Source organism: Melospiza melodia, chromosome 3 (assembly GCF_035770615.1).
Source record: "Melospiza melodia melodia isolate bMelMel2 chromosome 3, bMelMel2.pri, whole genome shotgun sequence".
In the NCBI taxonomy this organism is placed as follows: Eukaryota; Metazoa; Chordata; class Aves; order Passeriformes; family Passerellidae; genus Melospiza; species Melospiza melodia.
In genome coordinates, this window is record NC_086196.1 from 98,816,996 (window position 1) to 98,836,986 (window position 19,991).

Here is a 19,991-nt window from a genome sequence, read left to right on the forward strand (position 1 = left end):
CCCGACTTGGTACTGGTGCCACCTCTGGTCTGGGAACCATCCTGCGTATCGTGGATTCTAAGGAGCCAGCCGGCCACTCCCAGCCACAGGCCCCCAAACACAAACAACGGCGCTTTTCCCTGGAAAACAAAACTCGCCTGCCAACATTTTGATGGCAGATTGCAGGAACCACTTGGTACTATCAAACCAGCCCAACTTGGCACTGGTGCCACCTTGGGTCTGGGAACCATCCGGCGTATCGTGTGTTGAAAGGAGCCAGCCGGCCACTCCAGCCACAGGCCCGCAGACAAAAACAACGGCGCTTTTCCCTGGAAAACAAAACTCGCCTGCTGACTTTTTGATGGAAGATTGCAGGAGCCACTTTGTACTTTGAAATCAGCCGAACATGGCTCTGGTGCCACCATGGGTCTGGTCACCATCCTGCCTATCGTAGCTTTTCACGAGCCAGCCGGTCACTCCCAGCCATAGGCCCCCAGACACAAAGCTCGGCCCGTTTCCCTGGCAAACAAAAGTAAGCTGCCCCGCTTCTGGATGGCAGATTGCAGGACGCACTTGGTACTATCAAACCAGCCCAACTTGGCACTGGTGCCACCTCAGGTCTGGGAACCATCCTGCGTATTGTGGATTCTAAGGAGCCAGCCGGCCACTCCCAGCCACAGGCCCCCAAACACAAACAACGGCGCTTTTCCCTAGAAAACAAAACTCGCCTGCCAAATTTTGATGGCAGATTACAGGAGCCACTTGGTACTATCAAACCAGCCCAACTTGGCACTGGTGCCACCATGGGTCTGGTCACCATCCTGCCTATCGTAGCTTTTCAGGAGCCAGCCGGTCACTCACAGCCATAGACCCCAGACACAAAGCTCGGCCCGTTTCCCTGGCAAACAAAAGTAAGCTGCCCCGCTTCTGGATGGCAGATTGCAGGAGCCACTTTGCACCATCAAACTAGCCGGACTTGGCACTGGTGCCACCTCAGGTCTGGGAACCATCCTGCGTATCGTGGATTCTAAGGAGCCAGCCGGCCACTCCCAGCCACAGGCCCTCAAACACAAACAACGGCGCTTTTCCCTGGAAAACAAAACTCGCCTGACAACTTTTTGATGGCAGATTGCAGGAGCCACTTGGTACTATCAAACCAGCCCAACTTGGCACTGGTGCCACCATGGGTCTGGTCACCATCCTGCCTATCGTAGATTTTCAGGAGCCAGCCGGTCACTCCCAGCCATAGGCCCCCAGACAAATACCTCGGCCCGTTTCCCTGGAAAACAAAAGTAAGCTGCCCCACTTCTGGATGGCAGATTGCAGGACGCACTTGGTACTATCAAACCAGCCCAACTTGGCACTGGTGCCACGTCAAGTCTGGGAACCATCCTGCGTATCGTGGATTCTAAGGAGCCAGCCGGCCACTCCCAGCCACAGGCCCTCAAACACAAACAACGACGCTTTTCCCTGGAAAACAAAACTCGCCTGCCAACTTTTTGATGGCAGATTGCAGGAGCCACTTGGTACTATCAAACCAGCCCAACTTGGCACTGGTGCCACCATGGGTCTGGTCACCATCCTGCCTATCGTAGCTTTCCAGGAGCCAGCCGGTCACTCCCAGCCATAGGCCCCAAGACACAAAGCTCGGCCCGTTTCCCTGGCAAAAAAAAGAAAGCTGCCCCGCTTCTGGATGGCAGATTGCCGGACGCACTTGGTACTATCAAACCAGCCCAATGTGGCACTGGTGCCACCTCTGGTCTGGGAACCATCCTGCGTATCGTGGATTCTAATTAGCCATCCGGCCACTCCCAGCCACAGGCCCCCAAACACAAACAACGACGCTTTTCCCTGGAAAACAAAACTCGCCTGCCAAATTTTGATGACAGATTGCAGGAGCCACTTGGTGCTATCAAACCAGCCCAACATGGCACTGGTGCCACCATGGGTCTGGTCACCATCCTGCACATCGTAGCTCTTCAGGAACCAGCCGGTCATTCCCAGCCATAGGCCCCCAGACACAAAGCTCGACCCGTTTCCGTGGCAAACAAAAGTAAGCTGCCCCGCTTCTGGATGGCAGATTGCAGGAGCAACTTGGTATAATCAAACCAGCCCGACTTGGCACTGGTGCCACCTCTGGTCTGGGAACCATCCTGCGTATCGTGGATTCTAAGGAGCCAGCCGGCCACTCCCAGCCGCAGGCCCTCAAACCCAAAACACGGCGCTTTTCCCTGGAAAACAAAACTCGCCTGCCAAATTTTGATGGCAGATTGCAGGAGCCACTTGGTACTATCAAACCAGCCCAACTTGGCACTGGTGCCACCATGGGTCTGGTCACCATCCTGCCTATGGTAGCTTTTCAGGAGCCATCCGGTCACTCCCAGCCATAGGCCCCCAGACACAAACCTCGGCCCGTTTCCCTGGCAAACAAAAGTAAGCTGCCCCGCTTCTGGATGGCAGATTGCAGGAACCACTTGGTATTATCAAACCAGCCCAACTTGGCACTGGTGCCACCTTGGGTCTGGATACCATGCTGCGTATCGTGGATTCTAAGGAGCCAGCCGGCCACTCCCAGCCACAGGCCCTCAAACACAAACAACGGCGCTTTTCCCTGGAAAACAAAACTCGCCTGACAACTTTTTGATGGCAGATTGCAGGAGCCACTTGGTACTATCAAACCAGCCCAACTTGGCACTGGTGCCACCATGGGTCTGGTCACCATCCTGCCTATCGTAGCTTTTCAGGAGCCAGCCGGTCACTCCCAGCCATAGGCCCCCAGACAAATACCTCGGCCCGTTTCCCTGGAAAACAAAAGTAAGCTGCTCCACTTCTGGATGGCAGATTGCAGGACGCACTTGGTACTATCAAACCAGCCCGACTTGGCACTGGTGCCACGTCAAGTCTGGGAACCATCCTGCGTATCGTGGATTCTAAGGAGCCAGCCGGCCACTCCCAGCCACAGGCCCTCAAACACAAACAACGGCGCTTTTCCCTGGAAAACAAAACTCGCCTGCCAACTTTTTGATGGCAGATTGCAGGAGCCACTTGGTACTATCAAACCAGCCCAACTTGGCACTGGTGCCACCATGGGTCTGGTCACCATCCTGCCTATCGTAGCTTTCCAGGAGCCAGCCGGTCACTCCCAGCCATAGGCCCCAAGACACAAAGCTCGGCCCGTTTCCCTGGCAAAAAAAAGAAAGCTGCCCCGCTTCTGGATGGCAGATTGCCGGACGCACTTGGTACTATCAAACCAGCCCAATGTGGCACTGGTGCCACCTTGGGTCTGGGAACCATCCTGCGTATCGTGGATTCTAATTAGCCATCCGGCCACTCCCAGCCACAGGCCCCCAAACACAAACAACGACGCTTTTCCCTGGAAAACAAAACTCGCCTGCCAAATTTTGATGACAGGTTGCAGGAGCCACTTGGTGCTATCAAACCAGCCCAACTTGGCACTGGTGCCACCATGGGTCTGGTTACCATCCTGCACATCGTAGCTCTTCAGGAACCAGCCGGTCATTCCCAGCCATCGGCCCCCAGACACAAAGCTCGACCCGTTTCCGTGGCAAACAAAAGTAAGCTGCCCCGCTTCTGGATGGCAGATTGCAGGAGCCACTTGGTATAATCAAACCAGCCCGACTTGGCACTGGTGCCACCTCTGGTCTGGGAACCATCCTGCGTATCGTGGATTCTAAGGAGCCAGCCGGCCACTCCCAGCCGCAGGCCCTCAAACCCAAAACACGGCGCTTTTCCCTGGAAAACAAAACTCGCCTGCCAAATTTTGATGGCAGATTGCAGGAGCCACTTGGTACTATCAAACCAGCCCAACTTGGCACTGGTGCCACCATGGGTCTGGTCACCATCCTGCCTATGGTAGCTTTTCAGGAGCCATCCGGTCACTCCCAGCCATAGGCCCCCAGACACAAACCTCGGCCCGTTTCCCTGGCAAACAAAAGTAAGCTGCCCCGCTTCTGGATGGCAGATTGCAGGAACCACTTGGTATTATCAAACCAGCCCAACTTGGCACTGGTGCCACCTTGGGTCTGGATACCATGCTGCGTATCGTGGATTCTAAGGAGCCAGCCGGCCACTCCCAGCCACAGGCCCCCAAACACAAACAACGGCGCTTTTCCCTGGAAAATAAAACTCGCCTGCCAACTTTTTGATGGCAGATTGCAGGAGCAACTTGCTACTATCAAATCAGCCCAACTTGGCACTGGTGCCACCATGGGTCTGGTCACCATCCTGCCTATCGTAGCTTTTCACGAGCCAGCCGGTCACTCCCAGCCATAGGCCCCCAGACAAAAACCTCGGCCATTTTCCCTGGCAAACAAAAGTAAGCTACCCCGCTTCTGCTTGGCAGATTGCAGGAGCCACTTTGCAGCATCAAACTAGCCCGACTTGGCACTGGTGCCACGTCAGGTCTGGGAACCATCCTGCGTATCGTGGATTCCAATTAGCAAGCCGGCCACTCTCAGCCACAGGCCCCCAAACACAAACAACGGCGCTTTTCCCTGGAAATCAAAACTCGCCTGCCAAATTTTTGATGGCAGATTGCAGGAGCCACTTGGTAATATCAAATCAGCCCAACTTGGCACTGGTGCCACCATGGGTCTGGTCACCATCCTGCCTATCGTAGCTTTTCAGGAGCCAGCCGGTCACTCCCAGCCATAGGCCCCCAGACACAAACCTCGGCCCGTTTCCCTGGAAAACAAAAGTAAGCTGCCCCGCTTCTGGATGGCAGATTGCAGGAGCCACTTTGCACCATCAAACTGGCCCGACTTGTCACTGGTGCCACCTCAGGTCTGGGAACCATCCTGCGTATCGTGGATTCCAATTAGCAAGACGGCCACTCCCAGCCACAGGCCCCCAAACACAAAGAACGGCGCTTTTCCCTGGAAAACAAAACTCGCCTGCCAACATTTTGATGGCAGATTGCAGGAAGCACTTGGTACTATCAAACCAGCCCAACCTGGCACTGGTGCCACCTTGGGTCTGGGAACCATCCGGCGTATCGTGTGTTGAAAGGAGCCAGCCGGCCACTCCAGCCACAGGCCCGCAGACACAAACAACGGCGCTTTTCCCTGGAAAACAAAACTCAGCTGCCCTGCTTCTGGATGGCAGATTGCAGGAACCACTTGGTACTATCAAACCAGCCCAACTTGGCACTGGTGCCACCATGGGTCTGGTCACCATCCTGCCTATTGTAGCTTTTCATGAGCCAGCCGGTCACTCTCAGCCATAGGCCCCGAGACACAAAACTCGGCCCGTTTCCCTGGCAAACAAAAGTAAGCTGCCCCGCTTCTGGATGGCAGATTGCAGGAGCTACTTAGTACTATCAAATCAGCCCGACTTGGCACAGGTGCCACCTTGGATCTGGGAACCATCCTGTGTATCGTGGATTTTCAGGGGCCAGCCAGCCACTCTCAGCCATATGCCCCCAAAAACAAACCCCGGACCTTTTCTCTGGCAAACAAAAATCAACTGCCCCACTTCTGGATGGCAGATTGCAGGAGCCACTTGGGACTATCACACCAGCACAACATGGCACTGCTGCCAACTTGGATCTCGGAACAATCCTGCGTATCGTACATATTCAGGAACCAGCCGAACACTCCCAGCCACAGGCCCCCAAACACAAACAAAGGCCCATTTCCCTGGAAAACAAAACTCAGCTGCCCCGCTTCTGGATGGCAGTTTGCAGGAGCCACTTGGGACTATCAAACCAGCCCGACTTGGTAATGGTACCACCTTGGATCTGGGAACCATCCGGCGTATCGTGGATTTTCAGGGGCCAGCCGGTCATTCCCAGCCATATGCCCCCAAACACAAACCTCGGCCCTTTTCTCTGGCAAACAAAACTCAACTGCCCCTCTTCTGGATGGCAAATTGCAGGACGCACTTGGTACTACAAAAAGAGCCCGACTTGGCAGTGGTGCCACCTTGGCTCTGGGAACCATCCTGCGTATCGAGCATTTTAAGGAGCCAGCCGGCAATTCCCAGCCGTATGCCCCAAAAAGAAACCATGGACATTTTCTCTGGCAAAAAAAACTCAGCTGTCCCGCTTCTGGATGGCAGATTGCAGGAGTCACTTTGAACCATACAACCAGCCTTACTTGGCACTGGTGCCACCTTGGATCTGGGAACCATCCTGCCTATCGTTGATTTTCAGGGGCCAGCCGGCCACTCTCAGCCATAGGCCCCCAAACACAAACCACAGCCCTTTTCTCTAGCAAACAAAATTCAACTGCCCCGCTTCTGGATGGCAAATTGCAGGAGCCACTGGGTACTACAAAAACAGCCTGACTTGGCACTGGTGCCACCTTGCGTCTGGTTACCATGCGGCGTATCGTGCATTTTAAGGAGCCAGGTGGCCACTCCCAGCCATATGCCCCCAAACACAACCCACGGGCCTTTTCTCTGGCAAACAAAACTCAGCTGCCCCGCTTCTGGATGGCAGATTGCAGGAGCCACTTGGTACTATCAAACCAGCCCAATTTGGCACTGGTGCCACCATGGGTCTGGTCACCATCCTGCCTATCGTAGCTTTTCAGGAGCCAGCCGGTCACTCCCAGCCGTAGGCCCACAGACACAAAACTCGGCCCGTTTCCCTGACAAACAAAAGTAAGCTGCCCCGCTTCTGGATGGCAGATTGCAGGAGCCACTTGCTACTATCAAACCACCCGACTTGGCACTGGTGCCACCTCTGGTCTGGGAACCATCCTGCGTATCGTAGATTCTAATTAGCCATCCGTCCACTCCCAGGCACAGGCCCCCAAACACAAACAACGGCGCTTTTCCCTGGAAAACAAAACTCGCCTACCAACATTTTGATGGCAGATTGCAGGAGCCACTTGGTACTATCAAATCAGCCGAACTTGGCACTGGTGCCACCATGGGTCTGGTAACCATCCTGCCTATCGTACCTTTTCAGGAGCCAGCTGGTCACTCCCAGCCATAGGCCCCCAGACAAAAACCTCGGCTCCTTTCCCTGGCAAACAAAAGTAAGCAGCCCTGCTTCTGGATGGCAGATTGCAGGAGCCACTTTGCACCATCAAACTGGCCCGACTTGTCACTGTTGCCACCTCTGGTCTGGGAACCATCCTGCGTATCGTGGATTCTAATTAGCCAGCCGGCCACTCCCAGCCACAGGCCCCCAAACACAAACAACGGCGCTTTTCCCTGGAAAACAAAACTCGCCTGACAACTTTTTGATGGCAGATTGCAGGAGCCACTTGGTACTATCAAACCAGCCCAACTTGGCACTGGTGCCACCATGGGTCTGGTCACCATCCTGCCTATCGTAGCTTTTCAGGAGCCAGCCGGTCACTCCCAGCCATAGGCCCCCAGACACAAAGCTCGGCCCGTTTCCCTGGCAAACAAAAGTAAGCTGCCCCGCTTCTGGATGGCAGATAGTAGGACGCACTTGTTACTATCAAACCAGCCCGACTTGGCACTGGTGCCACCACTGGTCTGGGAACCATCCTGCGTATCGTGGATTCTAAGGAGCCAGCCGGCCAATCCCAGCCACAGGCACCCAAACACAAACAACGGCGCTTTTCCCTGGAAAACAAAACTCGCCTGCCAAGTTTTTGATGGCAGATTGCAGGAGCCACTTGGTACTATCAAACCAGCCCAACTTGGCACTGGTGCCACCATGGGTCTGGTCACCATCCTGCCTATCGTAGCTTTTCAGGAGCCAGCCGGTCACTCCCAGCCATAGGCCCCCAGACAAATACCTCGGCCCGTTTCCCTGGCAAACAAAAGTAAGCTGCCCCGCTTCTGGATGGCAGATTCCCGGACGCACTTGGTACTATCAAACCAGCCCAACTTGGCACTGGTGCCACCTCTGATCTGGGAACCATGCTGAGTATCGTGGATTCTAAGGAGCCAGCCGGCCACTCCCAGCCACAGGCCCCCAAACACAAACAACGGCGCTTTTCCCTGGAAAACAAAACTCGCCTGCCAAGTTTTTGATGGCAGATTGCAGGAGCCACTTGGTACTATCAAACCAGCCCAACTTGGCACTGGTGCCGTCATGGGTCTGGTCACCATCCTGCCTATCGTAGCTTTTCACGAGCCAGCCGGTCACTCCCAGCCATAGGCCCCCAGACAAAAACCTCGGCCCGTTACCCTGGAAAACAAAAGTAAGCTGCCCCGCTTCTGGATGGCAGATGGCAGGAACCACTTGGTACTATCAAACCAGCCCAACTTGGCACTGGTGCCACCTTGGGTCTGGGAACCATCCTGCGTATCGTGGATTCTAAGGAGCCAGCCGGTCGCTCCCAGCCACAGGCCCCCAAACAAAACCACAGGGCTATTTCCTGGAAAACAAAACTCGCCTGCCAAGTTTTTGATGGTAGATTGCAGGAGCCACTTGGTACTATCAAACCAGCCCAACTTGGCACTGGTGCCACCATGGGTCTGGTCACCATCCTGCCTATCGTAGCTTTTCAGGAGCCAGCCGGTCACTCCCAGCCATAGGCCCCGAGACACAAACCTCGGCCCGTTTCCCTGGCAAACAAAAGTAAGCTACCCCGCTTCTGGATGGCAGATTGCAGGAGCCACTTGGTACTATCAAACCAGCCCGACTTGGCACTGGTGCCACCTCAGGTCTGGGAACCATCCTGCGTATCGTGGATTCTAAGGAGCCAGCCGGCCACTCCCAGCCATAGGCCCCCAAACAAAAACAACGGCGCTTTTCCCTGGAAAACAAAACTTGCCTGCTAACTTTTTGATGGCAGATTGCAGGAGCCACTTGGTACTATCAAACCAGCCCTACTTGGCACTGGTGCCACCATGGGTCTGGTCACCATCCTGCCTATCATAGCTTATCAGGAGCCAGCCGGTCACTCCCAGCCATAGGCCCCCAGACACAAAGCTCGACCCGTTTCCCTGGCAAACAAAAGCAAGCTGCCCCGCTTCTGGATGGCAGATTGCAGGAGCCACTTGGTACTATCAAACCAGCCCATCTTGGCATTGGTGCCACCTCTAGTCTGGGAACCATCCTGCGTATCGTGGATTCTAAGGAGCCAGCCGGTCACTCCCAGCCACAGGCCCCCAAACACAAACCACAGCGCTTTTCCCTGGAAAACAAAACTCGCCTGCCAAGTTTTTGATGGCAGATTGCAGGAGCCACTTGCTACTATCAAATCAGCCCAACTTGGCACTGGTGCCACCATGGGTCTGGTCACCATCCTGCCTATCGTAGCTTTTCAGGAGACAGCCGGTCCCTCCCTGCCATAGGCCCCCAGAGAAAAACCTCGGCCCATTTCCCTGGCAAACAAAAGTAAGCTGCCCCGCTTCTGGATGGCAGATTCCAGGACGCACTTGGTAGTATCAAACCAGCCCAACTTGGCACTGGTGCCACCTCTGGCCTGGGAACCATCCTGCGTATCGTGGATTCTAAAGAGCCAGCCGGTCACTCCCAGCCACAGGCCCCCAGACACAAACAACGGCGCTTTTCCCTGGACAACAAAACTCGCCTGCCAAATTTTGATGGCAGATTCCCGGAGCCACTTGGTACTATCAAACCAGCCCAACTTGACACTGGTGCCGTCATGGGTCTGGTCACCATCCTGCCTATCGTAGCTTTTCAGGAGCCAGCCGGTCACTCCCAGCCATAGGCCCCCAGACACAAACCTCGGCCCGTTTCCGTGGCAAACAAAAGTAAGTTATCCCGCTTCTGGATGGCAGATTGCAGGAGCCACTTTTCAACATCAAACCAGCCCGACTTGGCATTGCTGCCACCTCTGGTCTGGGAACCATCCTGCGTATCGTGGATTCTAAGGAGCCAGCCGGCCACTCCCAGCCACAGGCACCCAAACACAAACAACGGCGCTTTTCCCTGGAAAACAAAACTCGCCTGACAACTTTTTGATGGCAGATTGCAGGAGCCACTTGGTACTATCAAACCAGCCCAACTTGGCACTGGTGCCACCATGGGTCTGGGAACCATCCTGCCTATCGTAGCTTTTCAGGAGCCAGCCGGTCACTCCCAGCCATAGGCCCCCAGACACAAACCTCGGCCCGTTTCCCTGGCAAACAAAAGTAAGCTACCCCGCTTCTGGATGGCAGATTGCAGGACGCACTTGGTACTATCAAACCAGCCCAACTTGGCACTGGTGCCACCTCAGGTCTGGGAACCATCCTGCGTATCGTGGATTCTAAGGAGCCAGCCGGCCACTCCCAGCCATAGGCCCCCAAACAAAAACAACGGCGCTTTTCCCTGGAAAACAAAACTTGCCTGCCAACTTTTTGATGGCAGATTGCAGGAGCCACTTGGTACTATCAAACCAGCCCAACTTGGCACTGGTGCCACCATGGGTCTGGTCACCATCCTGCCTATCGTAGCTTTTCAGGAGCCAGCCGGTCACTCCGAGCCGTAGGCCCACAGACACAAAACTCGGCCGGTTTCCCTGACAAACAAAAGTAAGCTGTCCCGCTTCTGGATGGCAGATTGCAGGAGCCACTTGCTACTATCAAACCACCCGACTTGGCACTGGTGCCACCTCTGGTCTGGGAACCATCCTGCGTATCGTAGATTCTAATTAGCCATCCGTCCACTCCCAGGCACAGGCCCCCAAACACAAAAAACGGCGCTTTTCCCTGCAAAACAAAACTCGTCTGCCATCTTTTTGATGGCAGATTGCCGGAGCCACTTGGTACTATCAAACCAGCCCAACTTGGCACTGGTGCCACCATGGGTCTGGTCACCATCCTGCCTATCGTAGCTTTTCAGGAGCCAGCCGGCCACTCCCTGCCACAGGCCCCCAAACACAAACAACGGCGCTTTTCCCTGGAAAACAAAATTCGCCTGCCAATATTTTGATGGCAGATTGCAGGAGCCACTTGGTACTATCAAATCAGCCCAACTTGGCACTGGTGCCACCATGGGTCTGGTCAACATCCTGCCTATCGTAGCTTTTCAGGAGCCAGCCGGTCACTCCCAGCCATAGGCCCCCAGACCCAAACCTCGGCCCGTTTCCCTGGCAAACAAAAGTAAGCTGCCCCGCTTCTGGATGGCAGATTGCAGGAGCCACTTGGTAGTATCAAACCAGCCCTACTTGGTACTGGTGCCAACTTGGGTCTGGGAAACATCCTGCGTATCGTGGATTCTAAGGAGCCAGCCGGCCACTCCCAGCCACAGGCCTCTAAACACAAACAAGGGCGCTTTTCCCTGGAAAACAAAACTCTCCTGCCAACTTTTTGATGGCAGATTGCAGGAGCCACTTGGTACTATCAAACCAGCCCAACTTGGCACTGGTGCCACCATGGGTCTGGTCACCATCCTGCCTATCGTAGCTTTTCAGGAGCCAGCCGGCCACTCCCAGCCATAGGCCCCCAGGCACAAACCTCGGCCCGTTTCCCTGGCAAACAAAAGTAAGCTGCCCCGCTTCTGGATGGCAGATTCCCGGACGCACTTGTTACAATCAAACCAGCCCAACTTGGCACTGGTGCCACCTCTGGTCTGGGAACCATGCTGAGTATCGTGGATTCTAAGGAGCCAGCCGGCCACTCCCAGCCACAGGCCCCCAAACACAAACAACGGCGCTTTTCCCTGGAAAACAAAACTCGCCTGCCAAGTGTTTGATGGCAGATTGCAGGAGCCACTTGGTACTATCAAACCCGCCCAACTTGGCACTGGTGCCACCATGGGTCTGGTCACCATCCTGCCTATCGTAGCTTTTCAGGAGCCAGCCGGTCACTCCCCGCCATAGGCCCCCAGACACAAACCTCGGCCCGTTTCCCTGTCAAACAAAAGTAAGCTACCCCGCTTCTGGATGGCAGATTGCAGGACGCACTTGGTACTATCAAACCAGCCCAACTTGGCACTGGTGCCACCTCAGGTCTGTGAACCATCCTGCGTCTCGTGGATTCTAAGGAGCCAGCCGGCCACTCCCACCCATAGGCCCCCAAACAAAAACAACGGCGCTTTTCCCTGGAAAACAAAACTCGCCTGCCAACTTTTTGATGGCAGATTGCAGGAACCACTTGGTATTATCAAGCCAGCCCGACTTGGCACTGGTGCCACCTTGGGTCTGGGAACCATGCTGCGTATCGTGGATTCTAAGGAGCCAGCCGGCCACTCCCTGCCACAGGCCCCCAAACACAAACAACGGCGCTTTTCCCTGGAAATCAACACTCGCTTGCCGACTTTTTGATGGCAGATTGCAGGAGCCACTTGGTACTATCAAACCAGCCCAACTTGGCACTGGTGCCACCATGGGTCTGGTCACCATCATGCCTCTCGTAGCTTTTCAGGAGCCAGCTGGTCACTCCCAGCCATAGGCCCCCAGACAAAAACCTCGGCTCCTTTCCCTGGCAAACAAAAGTAAGCAGCCCTGCTTCTGGATGGCAGATTGCAGGAGCCACTTTGCACCATCAAACTGGCCCGACTTGTCACTGTTGCCACCTCTGGTCTGGGAACCATCCTGCGTATCGTGGATTCTAATTAGCCAGCCGGCCACTCCCAGCCACAGGCCCCCAAACACAACCAACGGCGCTTTTCCCTGGAAAACAAAACTCGCCTGACAACTTTTTGATGGCAGATTGCAGGAGCCACTTGGTACTATCAAACCAGCCCAACTTGGCACTGGTGCCACCATGGGTCTGGTCACCATCCTGCCTATCGTAGCTTTTCAGGAGCCAGCCGGTCACTCCCAGCCATAGGCCCCCAGACACAAAGCTCGGCCCGTTTCCCTGGCAAACAAAAGTAAGCTGCCCCGCTTCTGGATGGCAGATAGTAGGACGCACTTGTTAATATCAAACCAGCCCGACTTGGCACTGGTGCCACCACTGGTCTGGGAACCATCCTGCGTATCGTGGATTCTAAGGAGCCAGCCGGCCACTCCCAGCCACAGGCACCCAAACACAAACAACGGCGCTTTTCCCTGGAAAACAAAACTCGCCTGACAACTTTTTGATGGCAGATTGCAGGAGCCACTTGGTACTATCAAACCAGCCCAACTTGGCACTGGTGCCACCATGGGTCTGGTCACCATCCTGCCTATCGTAGCTTTTCAGGAGCCAGCCGGTCACTCCGAGCCGTAGGCCCACAGACACAAAACTCGGCCGGTTTCCCTGACAAACAAAAGTAAGCTGTCCCGCTTCTGGATGGCAGATTGCAGGAGCCACTTGCTACTATCAAACCACCCGACTTGGCACTGGTGCCACCTCTGGTCTGGGAACCATCCTGCGTATCGTAGATTCTAATTAGCCATCCGTCCACTCCCAGGCACAGGCCCCCAAACACAAAAAACGGCGCTTTTCCCTGCAAAACAAAACTCGTCTGCCATCTTTTTGATGGCAGATTGCCGGAGCCACTTGGTACTATAAACCAGCCCAACTTGGCACTGGTGCCACCATGGGTCTGGTCACCATCCTGCCTATCGTAGCTTTTCAGGAGCCAGCCGGCCACTCCCTGCCACAGGCCCCCAAACACAAACAACGGCGCTTTTCCCTGGAAAACAAAATTCGCCTGCCAATATTTTGATGGCAGATTGCAGGAGCCACTTGGTACTATCAAATCAGCCCAACTTGGCACTGGTGCCACCATGGGTCTGGTCAACATCCTGCCTATCGTAGCTTTTCAGGAGCCAGCCGGTCACTCCCAGCCATAGGCCCCCAGACCCAAACCTCGGCCCGTTTCCCTGGCAAACAAAAGTAAGCTGCCCCGCTTCTGGATGGCAGATTGCAGGAGCCACTTGGTAGTATCAAACCAGCCCTACTTGGTACTGGTGCCAACTTGGGTCTGGGAAACATCCTGCGTATCGTGGATTCTAAGGAGCCAGCCGGCCACTCCCAGCCACAGGCCTCTAAACACAAACAAGGGCGCTTTTCCCTGGAAAACAAAACTCTCCTGCCAACTTTTTGATGGCAGATTGCAGGAGCCACTTGGTACTATCAAACCAGCCCAACTTGGCACTGGTGCCACCATGGGTCTGGTCACCATCCTGCCTATCGTAGCTTTTCAGGAGCCAGCCGGCCACTCCCAGCCATAGGCCCCCAGGCACAAACCTCGGCCCGTTTCCCTGGCAAACAAAAGTAAGCTGCCCCGCTTCTGGATGGCAGATTCCCGGACGCACTTGTTACAATCAAACCAGCCCAACTTGGCACTGGTGCCACCTCTGGTCTGGGAACCATGCTGAGTATCGTGGATTCTAAGGAGCCAGCCGGCCACTCCCAGCCACAGGCCCCCAAACACAAACAACGGCGCTTTTCCCTGGAAAACAAAACTCGCCTGCCAAGTGTTTGATGGCAGATTGCAGGAGCCACTTGGTACTATCAAACCCGCCCAACTTGGCACTGGTGCCACCATGGGTCTGGTCACCATCCTGCCTATCGTAGCTTTTCAGGAGCCAGCCGGTCACTCCCCGCCATAGGCCCCCAGACACAAACCTCGGCCCGTTTCCCTGTCAAACAAAAGTAAGCTACCCCGCTTCTGGATGGCAGATTGCAGGACGCACTTGGTACTATCAAACCAGCCCAACTTGGCACTGGTGCCACCTCAGGTCTGTGAACCATCCTGCGTCTCGTGGATTCTAAGGAGCCAGCCGGCCACTCCCACCCATAGGCCCCCAAACAAAAACAACGGCGCTTTTCCCTGGAAAACAAAACTCGCCTGCCAACTTTTTGATGGCAGATTGCAGGAACCACTTGGTATTATCAAGCCAGCCCGACTTGGCACTGGTGCCACCTTGGGTCTGGGAACCATGCTGCGTATCGTGGATTCTAAGGAGCCAGCCGGCCACTCCCTGCCACAGGCCCCCAAACACAAACAACGGCGCTTTTCCCTGGAAATCAACACTCGCTTGCCGACTTTTTGATGGCAGATTGCAGGAGCCACTTGGTACTATCAAACCAGCCCAACTTGGCACTGGTGCCACCATGGGTCTGGTCACCATCATGCCTCTCGTAGCTTTTCAGGAGCCAGCTGGTCACTCCCAGCCATAGGCCCCCAGACAAAAACCTCGGCTCCTTTCCCTGGCAAACAAAAGTAAGCAGCCCTGCTTCTGGATGGCAGATTGCAGGAGCCACTTTGCACCATCAAACTGGCCCGACTTGTCACTGTTGCCACCTCTGGTCTGGGAACCATCCTGCGTATCGTGGATTCTAATTAGCCAGCCGGCCACTCCCAGCCACAGGCCCCCAAACACAAACAACGGCGCTTTTCCCTGGAAAACAAAACTCGCCTGACAACTTTTTGATGGCAGATTGCAGGAGCCACTTGGTACTATCAAACCAGCCCAACTTGGCACTGGTGCCACCATGGGTCTGGTCACCATCCTGCCTATCGTAGCTTTTCAGGAGCCAGCCGGTCACTCCCAGCCATAGGCCCCCAGACACAAAGCTCGGCCCGTTTCCCTGGCAAACAAAAGTAAGCTGCCCCGCTTCTGGATGGCAGATAGTAGGACGCACTTGTTAATATCAAACCAGCCCGACTTGGCACTGGTGCCACCACTGGTCTGGGAACCATCCTGCGTATCGTGGATTCTAAGGAGCCAGCCGGCCACTCCCAGCCACAGGCACCCAAACACAAACAACGGCGCTTTTCCCTGGAAAACAAAACTCGCCTGACAACTTTTTGATGGCAGATTGCAGGAGCCACTTGGTACTATCAAACCAGCCCAACTTGGCACTGGTGCCACCATGGGTCTGGTCACCATCCTGCCTATCGTAGCTTTTCAGGAGCCAGCCGGTCACTCCCAGCCATAGGCCCCCAGACAAATACCTCGGCCCGTTTCCCTGGAAAACAAAAGTAAGCTGCCCCGCTTCTGGATGGCAGATTGCAGGACGCACTTGGTACTATCAAACCAGCCCGACTTGGCACTGGTGCCACGTCAAGTCTGGGAACCATCCTGCGTATCGTGGATTCTAAGGAGCCAGCCGGCCACTCCCTGCCACAGGCCCCCAAACACAAACAACGGCGCTTTTCCCTGGAAAACAAAACTCGCCTGCCAACTTTTTGATGGCAGATTGCAGGAGCCACTTGGTACTATCAAACCAGCCCAACTTGGCACTGGTGCCACCATGGGTCTGGGAACCATCCTGCCTATCGTAACTTTTCAGGAGCCAGCCAGTCACTCCCAGCCATAGGCCCCCAGACAAAAACCTCGGCCCGTTTCCCTGGCAAACAAAAGTAAGCTGCCCCGCTTCTGGATGGCAGATTCCCGGACGCACTTGGTACTATCAAACCAGCCCAACTTGGCACTGGTGCCACCTCTGATCTGGGAACCATGCTGAGTATCGTGGATTCTAAGGAGCCAGCCGGCCACTCCCAGCCACAGGCCCCCAAACACAAACAACGGCGCTTTTCCCTGGAAAACAAAACTCGCCTGCCAAGTTTTTGATGGCAGATTGCAGGAGCCACTTGGTACTATCAAACCAGCCCAACTTGGCACTGGTGCCGTCATGGGTCTGGTCACCATCCTGCCTATCGTAGCTTTTCAGGAGCCAGCCGGTCACTCCCAGCCATAGGCCCCCAGACAAAAACCTCGGCCCGTTTCCCTGGAAAACAAAAGTAAGCTGCCCCGCTTCTGGATGGCAGATTGCAGGAACCACTTGGTACTATCAAACCAGCCCAACTTGGCACTGGTGCCACCATGGGTCTGGGAACCATCCTGTGTATCGTGGATTCTAATTAGCCATCCGAACACTCCAGGCCATAGGGCCCCAGGCACAAACAACGGCGCTTTTCCCTGGAAAACAAAACTCGCCTGACAACTTTTTGATGGCCGATTGCAGGAACCACTTGGTATTATCTAGCCAGCCCAACTTGGCACTGGTGCCACCATGGGTCTGGTCACCATCCTGCCTATCGTAGCTTTTCAGGAGCCAGCCGGTCACTCCCAGCCATAGGCCCCCAGACACAAACCTCGGACCGTTTCCCTGGCAAACAAAAGTAAGCTGCCCCGCTTCTGGATGGCAGATTGCAGGAACCACTTGTTACTATCAAACCAGCCCAACTTGGCACTGGTGCCACCATGGGTCTGGGAACCATCCTGTGTATCGTGGATTCTAATTAGCCATCCGTCCACTCCAGGCCATAGGGCCCCAGGCACAAACAACGGCGCTTTTCCCTGGAAAACAAAACTTGCCTGCCAACTTTTTGATGGCCGATTGCAGGAACCACTTGGTATTATCAAGCCAGCCCGACTTGGCACTGGTGCCACCTTGGGTCTGGGAACCATGCTGCGTATCGTGGATTCTAAGTAGCCAGCCGGCCACTCCCTGCCACAGGCCCCCAAACACAAACAACGGCGCTTTTCCCTGGAAAACAAAACTCGCCTGCCAAGTTTTTGATGGCAGATTGCAGGAGCCACTTGGTACTATCAAACCAGCCCAACTTGGCACTGGTGCCACCATGGGTCTGGTCACCATCCTGCCTATCGTAGCTTTTCAGGAGCCAGCCAGCCACCCCCAGCCAGAGGCCCCCAGACAAAAACCTCGGCCCGTTTCCCTGGCAAACAAAAGTAAGCTGCCCCGCTTCTGCATGGCAGATTGCAGGAGCCACTTTGCACCGTCAAACCAGCCCAACTTGGCACTGGTGCCACCTCAGGTCTGGGAACCATCCTGCGTATCGTGGGTTCTAATTAGCCATCCGTCCACTCCAGGCCATAGGGCCCCAGGCACAAAAAACGGCGCTTTTCCCTGGAAAACAAAACTCGCCTGCCAACTTTTTGATGGCCGATTGCAGGAACCACTTGGTATTATCAAGCCAGCCCAACTTGGCACTGGTGCCACCATGGGTCTGGTCACCATCCTGCCTATCGTAGCTTTTCAGGAGCCAGCCGGTCACTCCCAGCCATAGGCCCCCAGACACAAACCTCGGACCGTTTCCCTGGCAAACAAAAGTAAGCTGCCCCGCTTCTGGATGGCAGATTGCAGGAACCACTTGGTACTATCAGACCAGCCCAACTTGGCACTGGTGCCACCATGGGTCTGGGAACCATCCTGTGTATCGTGGATTCTAATTAGCCATCCGTCCACTCCAGGCCATAGGGCCCCAGGCACAAACAACGGCGCTTTTCCCTGGAAAACAAAACTCGCCTGCCAACTTTTTGATGGCCGATTGCAGGAACCACTTGGTATTATCAAGCCAGCCCGACTTGGCACTGGTGCCACCTTGGGTCTGGGAACCATGCTGCGTATTGTGGATTCTAAGGAGCCAGCCGGCCACTCCCAGCCACAGGCCCCCAAACACAAACAACGACGCTTTTCCCTGGAAATCAACACTCGCTTGCCGACTTTTTGATGGCAGATTGCAGGAGCCACTTGGTACTATCAAACCAGCCCAACTTGGCACTGGTGCCACCATGGGTCTGGTCACCATCCTGCCTATCGTAGCTTTTCAGGAGCCAGCCGGCCACTCCCAGCCATAGGCCCCCAGACACAAACCTCGGCCCGTTTCCCTGGCAAACAAAAGTAAGCTGCCCCGCTTCTGGATGGCAGATTCCCGGACGCACTTGTTACAATCAAACCAGCCCAACTTGGCACTGGTGCCACCTCTGGTCTGGGAACCATCCTGCGTATCGTGGATTCTAAGGAGCCAGCTGGCCACTCCCAGCCACAGGCCCCCAAACACAAACAACGGCGCTTTTCCCTGGAAAACAAAACTCGCCTGCCAAGTTTTTGATGGCAGATTGCAGGAGCCACTTGGTACTATCAAACCAGCCCAACTTGGCACTGGTGCCACCATGGGTCTGGTCCACATCCTGCCTATCGTAGCTTTTCACGAGCCAGCCGGTCACTTCCAGGCTTAGGCCCCCAGACACAATCCTCGGACCGTTTCCCTGGCAAACAAAAGTAAGCTGCCCCGCTTCTGGATGGCAGATTGCAGGAACCACTTGTTACTATCAAACCAGCCCAAGTTGGCACTGGTGCCACCATGGGTCTGGGAACCATCCTGTGTATCGTGGATTCTAATTAGCCATCCGTCCACTCCAGGCCATAGGGCCCCAGGCGCAAACAACGGCGCTTTTCCCTGGATAACAAACTCGCCTGCCAAATTTTTGATGGCAGATTGCAGGAGCCACTTGGTACTATCAAACCAGCCCAACTTGGCACTGGTGCCACCATGGGTCTGGTCACCATCCTGCCTATCGTAGCTTTTCAGGAGCCAGCCGGTCACTCCCAGCCATAGGCCCCGAGACACAAACCTCGGCCCGTTTCCCTGGCAAACAAAAGTAAGCTACCCCGCTTCTGGATGGCAGATTGCAGGACGCACTTGGTACTATCAAACCAGCCCAACTTGGCACTGGTGCCACCTCAGGTCTGGGAACCATCCTGCGTCTCGTGGATTCTAAGGAGCCAGCCGGCCACTCCCACCCATAGGCCCCCAAACAAAAACAACGGCGCTTTTCCCTGGAAAACAAAACTCGCCTGCCAACTTTTTGATGGCCGATTGCAGGAACCACTTGGTATTATCAAGCCAGCCCGACTTGGCACTGGTGCCACCTTGGGTCTGGGAACCATGCTGCGTATCGTGGATTCTAAGGAGCCAGCCGGCCACTCCCTGCCACAGGCCCCCAAACACAAACAACGGCGCTTTTCCCTGGAAATCAACACTCGCTTGCCGACTTTTTGATGGCAGATTGCAGGAGCCACTTGGTACTATCAAACCAGCCCAACTTGGCACTGGTGCCACCATGGGTCTGGTCACCATCATGCCTCTCGTAGCTTTTCAGGACCTAGCCGGTCACTCACAGCCATAGGCCCCCAGACACAAACCTTGGCCCGTTTCCCTGGCAAACAAAAGTAAGCTGCCCCGTTTCTGGATGGCAGATTTCAGTAGCAACTTTGCACCATCAAACTGGCCCGACTTGTCACTGGTGCCACTTTAGGTCTGGGAACCATCCTGCGTATCGTGGATTGTAATTAGCCATCCGGCCACTCCCACCCACAGGCCCCCAAACACAAACAACCGCGCTTTTCCCTGGAAAACAAAACTCGCCTACCAACATTTTGATGGCAGATTGCAGGAGCCACTTGGTACTATCAAATCAGCCGAA